The 12,419-nt window shown below is 36.4% G+C and overlaps 1 protein-coding gene across 2 annotated transcripts in view; it reads left to right on the forward strand.

Annotated features, from left to right (window-relative positions):
* The window catches only part of FGD4 (FYVE, RhoGEF and PH domain containing 4), a 208,799-nt gene that overhangs the window by 57,317 nt on the left and 139,063 nt on the right, over nucleotides 1–12,419 (forward strand). The gene's annotated exons all lie outside the window — the stretch shown is intronic.

Consider the following 12,419-nt stretch of genomic DNA (forward strand, 5'->3'; position numbering starts at 1 on the left):
CCGAGCCTCCACCTCTGCCGGACTCTGCCACAGCAGGGAAAGAGCTGCCTGGAGCCATTTCTTACTTTGAGCTTATTTTTTGCTAAGATGTTGAAATGAGCAATGGTTTTATTTTTGAACCCGTCAAATCTGACCCCTTTATATTTCCTCTAAATTCTGTTTGAAAAGGAACCAAACAGTGCCTGTTTTAGTTCATCTCACTACATAGGCAGTTAAAATGAATCAGTTGATACTTCCAACTTTCTTCCTTGAATTTTCCTTAGTCAGATCATTGAGTTCATTAGGTACCATTTCCACCTTCCACATCACTGCATGCAATGGTTTGCTAATTGTTCTCACAGTACGTAACTTGGGTCCCTTTTCTTCAGGCACTGATAAATTTCTTCACTTTTTCAAATCTTTATTAGCAATCTCCTCAAAACTCTTCCAGCTTCTGCCCACCACGTGGATCCAAAGCCAGTACATATTTTAGGTTTTTGTTACAGCAGAACCCCACTTCTGGTACCAAATTTTGTTTCAGTTATCTATTGCTGCATAACAAATCACCTCCAAATTTAGTGGCTTAAAACAACAGTGGTGTTTTTGCTCACAATTTGGGGATTTGGTAGGGTTTGATAAGGGCAGCTCACCTTATCTCACAGTCTGTGTGCTGTCAGCTGAGAGAACTTGATTAGGGCTGTAGGATTTATTTTCAAGATAGCTCATTTTCATGCCTGGCAAGTAGGTGCTGTCAGCTGGGCATTTCTTCTTTTCCATGTGGGTCTTTCTCATTTCGTGTGGCTTTTGGACCTGCTCACAGCATGGCAGCTGGACTCCAAAATGAAGGAGGCAGAAGTTGCCAGCCCTCTTAAAGATTTAGCACAGGATTGGTACAATGTCATTTCTGCCCTTTTTCCTTTGGACAGTCATAGGCCCGATCCAGAATCAAGGAGGTGACAAAATAGACCCCATCTCTTGGTGGGAGTAGTGACAGAGAATATGTGGCTGTCATGAATCCACTCTACTCTGTTAGGGTTTTTTTTGACAGTACTGAAAAGGCACTCTTGGCTCAAGTTATGAGATGGTGAAAAGTAATTGTTTATTATTTGAAGTAAGGTTGTAAGCTCTGGAAGAAGGTTAAAAGAAAACTTTTTTTTTTTTTTCGGTACACGGGCCTCTCACTGTTGTGGCCTCTCCCGTTGTGGAACACAGGCTCCGGATGCACAGGCTCAGCAGCATGGCTCACGGGCCTAGCCGCTCCGTGGCATGTGGGATCTTCCCGGACCGGGGCACGAACCCGTGTCCCCCTGTATCAGAGGCGTACTCTCAACCACTGCGCCACCAGGGAAGCCCAAAAACTTTTATATATAAAGAGCATTTCAATATCTGTGAAAATTTTAAATATTATATTTTACTGGTGGGGAAAAGTCATTTTTGGGGGGTAGAATTAATTTTTAAATTCCTTCTCATCCACAGAGAGATCAGCTTGGTGCTTTGTGATCACCTAGAGGGGTGAGATAGGGAGGGTGGGAGGGAGACGCAAGAGGGAGGGGATATGGGGATATATGTATACATATAGCTGATTCACTTTGTTATACAGCAGAAACTAACACACCATTGTAAAGCAATTATACTACAATAATGATGTTTAAAAAAAATTCCTTCTTATCAGAATAATACTTTTTTTTTCATTTAACAAATATTTATTAATTATGAACTCTGTGCCAGGCACTGCACTAGGCATTGGGTAGCCAATATTTATTTATTTATTTACTCTTAAGCACCTTTGGTATCAGGATTTGTATGCGACAGGGATGTCTGAATGCACTTACGTATCTTATTTGGTCTTAACACTGACCTGTTTATTTTTAGTAAAGGTTGCCTTCTGTGTTACCACATATAGAGAAATTGTCCCCTTCCAAAGATTCCCCATCTTGAAATAAGGACAAAATGCTTTTTAAGAGTTGTGTGCAATGAAAGGGGGACTCTGGATGCTTTGTTGAAGTGATTGTGGTAAAGCAGAGGGTGAATAATGGGATGAAAGGATCCCAAGGTTTTCTATCATTTGGAACTTTTGTGTGCAGCTCTTTCCAGATTGGCAAGAGGGGACAAAACAGACGATGGTTGCCCAAGCTTTTGCTTATTCACCCAAATCATCTATTAGGTAAGCTCATACAGGCTAGTAAATGACTTCCTGAAATTGTTAAGCGCTTACATTAGTAAATTTTTCACTATCCAATTTGGAGCTCTTAAAATCAAATTAATGCTCTATTACAATAGTGATTCAAAAGAGTTTATATACCATCGTGTAACTTTAAAATTTGTATAATCTGACTGGTATTAAATCTTTGACCTTTAACTTTAGTTCCTTTTTTAGCTTTGATTTCATGCTTTTGGGTTTCGTTATACGTTATCTTGATAGCACTGATAAGTTGTTAAATATTGAAATAATTTGAGCATGTTTTCTTTAATTTGATTGTTTATAAAAATGTTTGGGGCAACATTGGTTTCCCTCACTTGCTTTTAGTTTTACTCTTCCACAGTAGTTGTCAAGTGTGACTAATAATTTGCTTCCTCTTTCTGTCTCTCCTTTGTTCTTCTTTTTATGTTTTTCTTCTTTATTCTCCTACTACCCTATGAAGTCTGGTGCAATCACATATTCAGGAATGAGATAATGGGTGGTGTGGATGAGATGATTATTATACATGTATTTATGATTCTGAATGAGGAATCCTTCTAGCTTCTTCTTTTTTTTTTTTAATTTTTTTTCCAGCCCAGAAGGTCCACCATTCTTTTTTTCTTTTTAAAATTTATTTATTTTAATTAATTTATTTTTGGCTGCATTGGGTCTTCTTTGCTGCGTGCGGGTTTTCTCTAGTTGTGGCAAGCAGGCGCTACTCTTCGTTGCAGTGCACAGGCTTCTTATTGCTGTGGTTTCTCTTGTTGTGGAGCATGAGCTCTAGGTGCGCAGGCTTCAGTAGTTGCAGCATGTGGGCTTAGTAGTTGTGGCTCACGGGCTCTAGAGTGCAGGCTCAGTAGTTGTGACACACGGGCTCAGTTGCTCTGTGGCACGTGGGATCTTACCAGACCAGGGCTCGAACCCCTGTCCCCTGCATTGGCAGGTGCATTCTTAACCACTGGGCCACCAGGGAAGTTCCTAACTTCTCCTTGATACTCTTCAGCGTCAAACTTCCCTGGCATGATATCATTACCAACAGTTTAGAAAATGATGCCTATGCTCTTCGTTGTCAGAAAATATCATTTTCTGTTTCTTTACAAATTAAAGTTCCATTTGTTTTGGGGTGTCTTAGGTACTCATCAATCCATTAAGCAATTAGTGTGAGTGTGAGAACGAGTAAAGCATTCTGGGGACACTTAGGTGAATAGGAAATGGTCACTGTTATTTTTTGCTTCTTATTCTCTAGTCTTCAAATTCTTCCTTCCCAGTCAGATTTGAAAGCTTGGCATGGTTTTCTGAAGGCTTGGATTAGACACCTGTAGAATGTTGGTGGGAGGTGCGGGGGGAGGTTGCTGAGTTATTTTGGTACTCTCCTGTCTTCACAACTGTACTTCACTAGTCATTAAATAGGACCTTACTTATTTCAGGGTTTATACAGCCTCCTGTAGTCTCACTATTTTGAACTCCAATTGTTAAGAATGTATTTTTGTATGTATTTAAAAATTGTCCTTTATTTCCCTTGGGTAGGTACATAAGTTCCTGATTACCTTCCAGGTATTTTCATAGAATACTCATTTCTCGACTAACTAATTTTAATCCCCTTCAGATTTTCTCATATCCCGCTTTTCACCATAGCTTTAGAAAATTGTCCAAATAGTTACATACATTTACATTCAACAGAATTATTTTTCCACTTGACCTGCCCTCCATAGATACCTAAGCAGCAAAATTCATAAACTCTTTTTTAACCACGAACTCTTTAAAAATATAATTCGTTAAATAATTTAATGTAGGACTTGGAAGGGACCTTTGAAATTATGTAATTTAGAGCCCTTCTCTTCTGTTGTTGCATAAGTAACGCACAGGTTTGATACATAGAATTAATATAATCAAAAAAGGGAGGAAGACAGTACTGCATGTAATTGGAGGATACTTTATCTGTTTTATACCTTCAATCTGCCTTGTTTATTGTTTTAATTGCAAAATGCCCTATGGTGCCCTTTCATTTCTTTGTAAGTTATATAAAGCCAGTCTTTCAACAAAATCTGCTTATTTGCCCCAATGGGTTTATTTGTTGTGCTTGTGTTATTCTTGATTTTTAACTCTAGTTAACCAAGATCATTTTGAGTCCCAGAACTTGTTTGAACTACCACTTTTTATTTTGGTAGCGTTTACAAGCTATTTCTAGTTCTTCATTTGGGTTGCTTTTAAAAAATATACCCATGAAATCTATAAAGTGCTGATGAATTATATCAAAGATCTAAATAAACGGAGAGACGTACTGTGTTCATGGATTAGAAAACTCTCAATATAGTAAAGATGATCTCCCCAATTAATATAAAGGTTTAACACAATTCTTATCAAAATTCTAGGAAAATTTTTGTAGGTGTTGATAAGATTATTCTAAAATTTACATAGAAAGACAGAGTAACTAGAATAGCTAAAACAGTTTTGAGAAAGAACAACAATGTTGGGAGAATCACTCTATCCAGTTTTAAGATATTATGTGGCTACAGCAATCAAGACTATGGTATTGCCAGAGGGATAGACAAATAGATAAATGCAATAGAATAGGGAACTTAGAAGTAGCCTCACACAGGTAGAGCCAGCTGATTTTTGACAAAGCTGCAAGAGTAATACAGTTTGTCTCTTCAACAAATAGTGCTAGAGCAATTGGATATCTATAGACCAAAAAAAAAAAAAAAAAAAAAGAAAACCCTAAACCTTAGAATATATCCATAAATTAACTCAAAATAGATTATCAATTTAAATGTAAAACATAGGGCTTCCCTGGTGACACAGTGGTTGAGAGTCTGCTTGCCGATGCAGGGCACATGGGTTCGTGCCCCCGGTCCGGGAAGATCCCACATGCCGCGGAGTGGTTGGGCCCGTGAGCCATGGCCGCTGAGCCTGAGTGTCCGGAGCCTGTGCTCCGCAACGGGAGAGGCCACAACAGTGAGAGGCCCGCGTACTGCAAAAAAAAAAAAAAAACAAAAAACCCTCAACAGAAACAACCCAAACAGTCTAATTAGAAAATGGGCAAACAACATGAAGACACATTTCACCAAGAAAAGATATACAGATGACAAATGAAAATAAGCACATGTGGACACTCATCATATAATCTAGCATTTGCAATTTGGAGCATTTATCCCAGGGAAATGAAAACTTAGATCCACACTAAAACCTGTGCAAAAATGTTCATAGCAGTTTTATTTGTAACAGCCTGAAGTTGTGAACAACCTCATGTTCATTAACATGAATGGCTAAATTGTGGAACATCCACATTATGAAATTCAACACAGCAACATAAAGGAACACACTATTGATGCATACAAGAACTTGAATGGATCTCAAGGGCATTAGGTTGAGTGAAAAAAGCCAATCTCAAAAAGTCACATACTGTATGATTCCACTTACAAAGCGTTCTGTAAATGACAGCATGATATGGAGAACAGATTAGTGGCTGTCAGGGGTTAGGGACGGTGAGGAGAATGGTGTTGGGTATGACTAGAAAGGGGTGGCATGAGGGAGCTCTTCATGATGATGGAATTGTTCAGTATCTTGATTGTGACGGAGGTTACACAAGTCTACTCAAGTGATAAAATGGCATAGAGCTAAACATACACATTGTACAAATGTCAATTTCTTGGTTTTGGTATTGTATTTATGGTTATATAATATGACATAATGATTAGGGGAAACTGGGCTGCTCTGTAGTATTTTTGCAACTTCCTCTGAGTCAATAATTATTTCAAAATAAACTTATGTACTTTATATATTTTATTCAAAATATATATACATATACCCAGACTTAGCCATGTGTGGTCCACTAGCCCCAAGTTGCTTTTAAAATTAAAATTAACTAAAATAAAATTTTAGTTCCTTGATCACACAAGTCATGTTTCAAATGCTCATGTGGCCACCGTATACTATAGCACAAATATAGAACATTTCCATCGACACAGGAAGTTCAATTGGCACAACTACTTTAGACAAAACAATAATGCCATTTGCCATACGTGTGGGCACCTACACATTTCTTAGTGAACTATCTTAAATTTATAAATCAAAAGACATTAGTATGTACCAGCAAAATTTAAATAGAAAAAAATGGATTTAATGTGATGCTTTTAAAAGCTACCATGATCTTTGAGGCTATATCCCATATTTTAATAAGAAAAGGGAATGAAACATTTGCTTCATGTTTGAAATAGGAATAGATTTTTTTCCTTATCTGCCAAGGCAGTTGCACTTTCTTTCCATAATCACAATATAGAATATATAGGCAATGGGCAAAATAGAAGGGGTGGACAGGTAGGGGAAAGAGGTATCAGCAGGAAAAATACTTTAAACGTCCCATATTTTTTGTTATTTTCTGTTTCTTAGTGACCAGTTTAGCAATGGTAGCTTACTATTGCAGAGGAAGCATGGTTTACCGACCAGACCTTAAACCAGAATTCTATTTCTGGTTCAAAGTGACCTTGAGGGAAGTGACTTTTCTTCTCATTCTCATAACTAATAAGCAAATTAAGATAAAACTGACTATTGCTCTGGTGGACTATAGGATAAGTTATTCTAAAATTATTGTAATGTTTTAGGCTATGTATAAAACTCTTCACTTACAAGTAGATTAAATACAAAGTTTTGAGGAATTTAGTTATGGCAAGAGTCACATGAAGTAGAAAGAGGAAGTTTGCTTTAGCAGGCATGAACAGTTTTAGTATTCAAGTTTGGGAGTTAAAGTCAAGAAAACTCAGACATAGGGTAAAAGTTTTTCTTATCCTTTCACAGGTTAGTAATTTTGGGAAAACTTTGGGAGAATGGCAGGCAGTTTGCATTTTATTTATTTATTTATTTATTTTTATTTATTTATTTATTTATTTTTTTGCGGTACACGGGCCTCTCACTGTTGTGGCCTCTCCCGTTGCGGAGCACAGGTTTAGCGGCCATGGCTCACGGGCCCAGTTTGCATTTTAGAGATCAGGTTTTGAAGTTTAAAAGTCCAGGGTTTGAATTGCAGCTCTGCCAGTTACTGTCTAAGTTATTTAACTTTAGTTCTCAGTTTTACCATCTATACAATGGGGCTAATTGATGCCTTTTTGTTAGGGTTGTTATGAGAAGGGTATATAATAATACAGAGCTGTAATTACTGATGATAATATTAATTTTATCAAGACATGGAATGGAATGACGGTGGTGTTAAGAGCAAACAAATAGCTTTGTTTACTCTTTTATGAAGATTTATTTTTTTTTAGCCACATAATAATGGGTTTTTTTGGGGGGGTACTAATTTTGGCTTTATAACAAATTGGTTGATATTGTGGTTCCTAAAGCTGTTCTTAATTTGTGGCTAAATTGATCAAAATCACTTGATTTAAAGCCAAGAGGGATAAGTCTGTTTTTGTAAAATCTAGCAGACCAAAGTATAAGCAGAAAACTAAGAAAAATAAAAGCACACATTTATGATATTTTATTTCAGTGCAATACCTGTAACATGTTTCTACAGCTATATTCACATAATATCTGAATGAACAACGAAAGGGTTTACTTAATTATAGAGATATATTAAAAATCTACAATGTACAATGTCAAATTATCAGAAAATGTTCCCTATGAATTTTCTTTTTCTTTGCCTGCTAAACTGCTAAAACATTGAAAAAGAGGTCAAGGACCAGAGCCAACATACTTATGTGGATCCTTCCAGCCCTGGTACACTGTAGCAGAGCAGAACAGTTCCAGTTTCAGCCAGTCGTTCACTGGCGTGTGGTCAGTTTGAAGTTTCCTGCTGTACTCCTCTGAACTAGAGAGAAGGAACCAAAAATGCTGACGTCCTCATTTGACTTCATCATTCATGCCTGAGCACATACACCAACACTTCCTGTGCAAAACCTACCCTGACTCTGCAGAGGACACTCTCAGCCCTCAGCTGATCTGGGTGGGGATGCTGCCTTGGGTTGGTGAAGTTTGGAAAGCGTTAGCCCTCGGTTGGATACCTCACACTGTATGAACATGCCATGTCTCGTTACTATACCTTTCATTTCATAGAGGTAAGCTTTCAAAGCTTATAATAACAATATTCATTGATAGTAAGTGATTGTTACAGGCCAGTTAGTAGCTCTCAAGACCACCACCCTGTGAAAGCAGTATACTGGATGACAGCACGTTTACGAAAGAGCTAATTTAGAAATACAATGCTGTGGAAATTGAACTGAAAAAAATCTATCAGAATATCTGAAATGTATATATCTTGTCTCCCTAATATCAGTATGTCCGTATCCATCCTACCTTAACACTCCTGGCCTCAGTTTTCTTATCCCTACAAAGGGAGGATTTCTAAATTTCTAAGGCTTTGTGATTTTAGCATGTGTTTCTCCAAGTAGTTTTCTCCATGTTTCCACTTCTTGGTTCATTACATTAATGTTTATTTTATTCTACCTGTCAAAATTTCCTCAAGCACTGTCAAGTACTTTAAGGTAATACACTATTTTCAGTTTGTTATTCTTTCAGAAACACAATAATTTGAAGAAGTGCTGTTGCAAAGTTGTACTGAGTCTAGATATTATAGTTTGATTCTGACTACACCATCTAAATATCACATGAAAGGGAAGTTAGAATTTGGGTTATTATGTAAATGTTAAATCCATGTGGTGATAAACCTTAGATGTTTTGAGAAGTCTGTGTTATGTGATACATTATCTAAAACATTGACTTTAATTAGTAATTTTCTCTTCAAGCATGGCAGGGCTGGAAAATTTGCTCATTGGTGCCTCTCCTTTAAAATCCTGATTTTTTTTTTTTTAATGAAGAAGTCATTTGGGATTGCTAGTAACCTGGGAAGGAAACAGAAGGTCCCTTTGCTTGGGGGGAGATGGATACAGTTTTGCTATTCAGCATTTCTTATGACTTTCTTATGACCATGAAAACATATGCTAAGATTCTTTATGACCTAGTTTTAAAGGATAGTTTGTTATAAATTTAAAGACTCTAACTACAATAAAATCGCAGGTAGTTGGCCCCATCCTTCCCATTTTACCACAGTATTCTAGAGTTCTCTCACCACATTTTGAAATACCTTCGTGGAATTTTGAAATTCGTTACTTGCGTAGTTCTTTGAGGCTGCATCAGTGCTGGAAGAGGAGTTTTGAAACATAGCTGTGCACTTCCCCTTAGTTAGTTCTTTACCATGTTGAACAGAAGATGTGTGCGTGTTTGGTGTCTAAATACAGAATGCCTATAGATTGTACCTACAAGTTGTATATCCAACGAATTCCTCCACAAGCAGCAGATAAGTATGATTAATCAGAAGAATAAAAGGCACTGCTGGATGTTGTTTGAAAGGAATCCTTTATGGGGGGCTGTGAGTATTGTTTTTGCAGTTTCCATTTTTGAAATATCTTAGGTTAAAAACATTTGAAATTTTTGAGTATGCAAAGTATATGAGTAGATGAAGTAACTGGTATTTGCCTCTTTGTTTACTACTAAATTATAAGTAATTTGTCTCATTATTGAAAAATTATCCTGGCTCTTGTCTAGAATGGTTTCGTACTGTGATTTTAGCACAAAGGTACACTTTTTCTTATTTTCACGGCCCAAGTACGATTACTTGAGGTAATGGCATTTCTTCCTGAGGATTCATAGCATAGCAGTGTTCCCTGAGAGCAGTGAAAGTGAGCTGTGCTTTAAGTGCAATCACTGTTGACCTTTCTTAGCTGAGCCTTTTTATTATAACCTCATTCCTTCTGTTTCTAGTTTCTATTTCTCCTCCTTCCTTCTGTTTCTAATATGTAAAAGCTACACTTCAAGTTTATTAGAACTTATTTGTGCACTTAATTTTCTCTCATTCATCAGTTATTTGGGGATAAGATTCCCTCTACTTCTAAAACATCAGCAAGGTACATTGGTAATGCACAAGGTTAAGGATTTCTTGAAATTACATATGATTTATTGGACTCTGAAGTCAGTTGACTTGCCTAGATCCTCCTAGCGTTGTAGCTTTAATGTTCTCATGGTGTTTTTCTATTTAACTGAAAAACAACGTTAGATGAATGTTTTGTTCAGAAAAACATTTTTAAACAGATTTTTGATTTGTAGTAAGGAGAAAGAAAATAAACATTTAGGTGTAACTACTGATAACATTTTGATGTGTTTTTCCTCTTTGTATCTGTTGTTTGGCAAAGCTGAGGTCATAATTTACATGGATTTTTAAAATCATGCTTTCCCCTTCCCACGTAACATTAGACGTTTCACATTGCAAAACTTCTTAGTAAAAATTCTATAGCTGTATGATATTCTGTTAAAAAGTAGTACTTTAATTTAGTTAATATGTCCTTCATTGTTAGATATTTAACATCTTTCAAGATTTTGGATTATAAATGACTGAGAGAACACCACCATTTTTTAAAGACTGTCTTTGCAAGGTGGCTTGGGGAGGAAAAATCCCATTGTGTTTGTATTCTTGATTTAAGATATTAATAATAGCTATACCTTAGAATTTTAAGGACATTAATTAGGATTTTAAACAAACGTGTTAGGTTCCATGTTTGTTTAAACTTACGAATCACACATTTTAAAAACTTTTACTTCTGTGTGGCACGGAGCCTATGTGCTAGCTATTTTTCAAATGTAGATGACATTGCTTTCTTCATAGAGAAAAACTGGAGTGGTTTCTATAGAATATTTGCAAATAGGTGATCACTGAGGAACATTGAAAGAGAACTTCCCTCACTAAGGCAGGTTCTTCTGTGCCACAGGCCTCATGTGAATGGAAAACTAGATCTATGCATACAAGCATGGGCTATGAAAATACTGGTGCTGGGAAAAACACAGATTCATAAGACTTTAACCAAAGCCTTTGGTTTTTCTTTGTTTCACTAGGTTAGAAATGGCCTGAGGTTCTCCCAATAATTCAGTCACAAAAGAAAGAAAAAGCTTGTTGTTTTTCATTCCCATTGTATAGAGGCCCCTATGTCACAGACTTGCACCAACGTGGAGTACTGACCTACCTTGTGGAATGAATGGAACTGAGTTTAGAGTACTTTGAGTTACTTATAAATTCTTAAATGTGTCTTGCATTTAAAACTTTATAGGCATGATGATAAATTTTAATAGAATACAAATAGCTGGAGTAATGTGAATATACAATCAAAATATGGAGGTTTGGAGTCTTATTCTTCAAGTAATTATTTTGGATCGGAAAATTTGATTTCAAGATTTTAGGGGATTTATTTTTTCTTTGGCCTGCTCTGCGTCCTCCTCACTACTTTAGATGGTAATATAAGTTACTACCCGACTTTTCTTTATTATAATGAGTAAAATTTTATTGAACATGTATTATACTTAGAAATAGTCATTTCTCCTAATTTTTATTGTAACTTTAAAATTTAAGATCTGGTTGCTATTAAACGCCAGATTATATGTATACATATATATTTTATATTAAAAAGAAGTCAAAATAGGATTTATTATAGGACCTGTAGGTTTTATTCTCTAATGACAAGTATGAATAGAGTTATTTACAAGACCAAAGGAGACTCAGAATTAGGCTGAAAACCACAGTAGTTCAAGGGTTTTTTTTTTTTGCCCCCATTGTTTTTTAGGCATCCCAACCTGTGTAATGCTTCTTCAGAGCATGCATACAGTGCACACAGTGTTCTCAGGATCAGCTTTGTCACTGAACCAATTGGACTCCTGTCCAGCCGTTTACACACTTCTTGGCATTTCTCCTGCACATTTGTTTTCATCCTTCCAACTCATTTGCTCCTTTGGCATTAGGACCAACAGCTGCAGTTGCACATGGGGTCTGTAAAGTAGCTGAATAATAAAATGCTATGACCTGGTTCTTGTATAGTTTCAATGATGACTGTGTTGGTAACTCAGAAATGCTGCAGATATGTTTGGCAGGTCAGGTGAAACATTATCTTTATTATACAGGAAGAAAGTTTATGTATAAAAAGTATTGGTAATTGATACTGAGTGATATAATTTATATCTCCTAAATCCTAGTCTTATTGTTTACTGAGTACCTATTAGACACAGTGCTTTGTGTTATATGCACATTATTTCTAATCCTTAGAATAATCTTGTAAGATAGCTGATATGACCATATTTTTCAGGTGGAGAAAGCAGACTCAGTGAGGTTATATCCCCATATCTACATATTCAGTATTACATGGTAAATAGCAGAACTGGAATTCAAGTCCAAGATCATCTGTTCCCAAAGATTGTAGCCTATCCATTACACACTGTACAGCAATTTCTT

This window comes from Mesoplodon bidens (assembly GCF_964165515.1).
Source record: "Mesoplodon bidens genome assembly, chromosome: 11".
Classification (NCBI taxonomy): Eukaryota; Metazoa; Chordata; class Mammalia; order Artiodactyla; family Ziphiidae; genus Mesoplodon; species Mesoplodon bidens.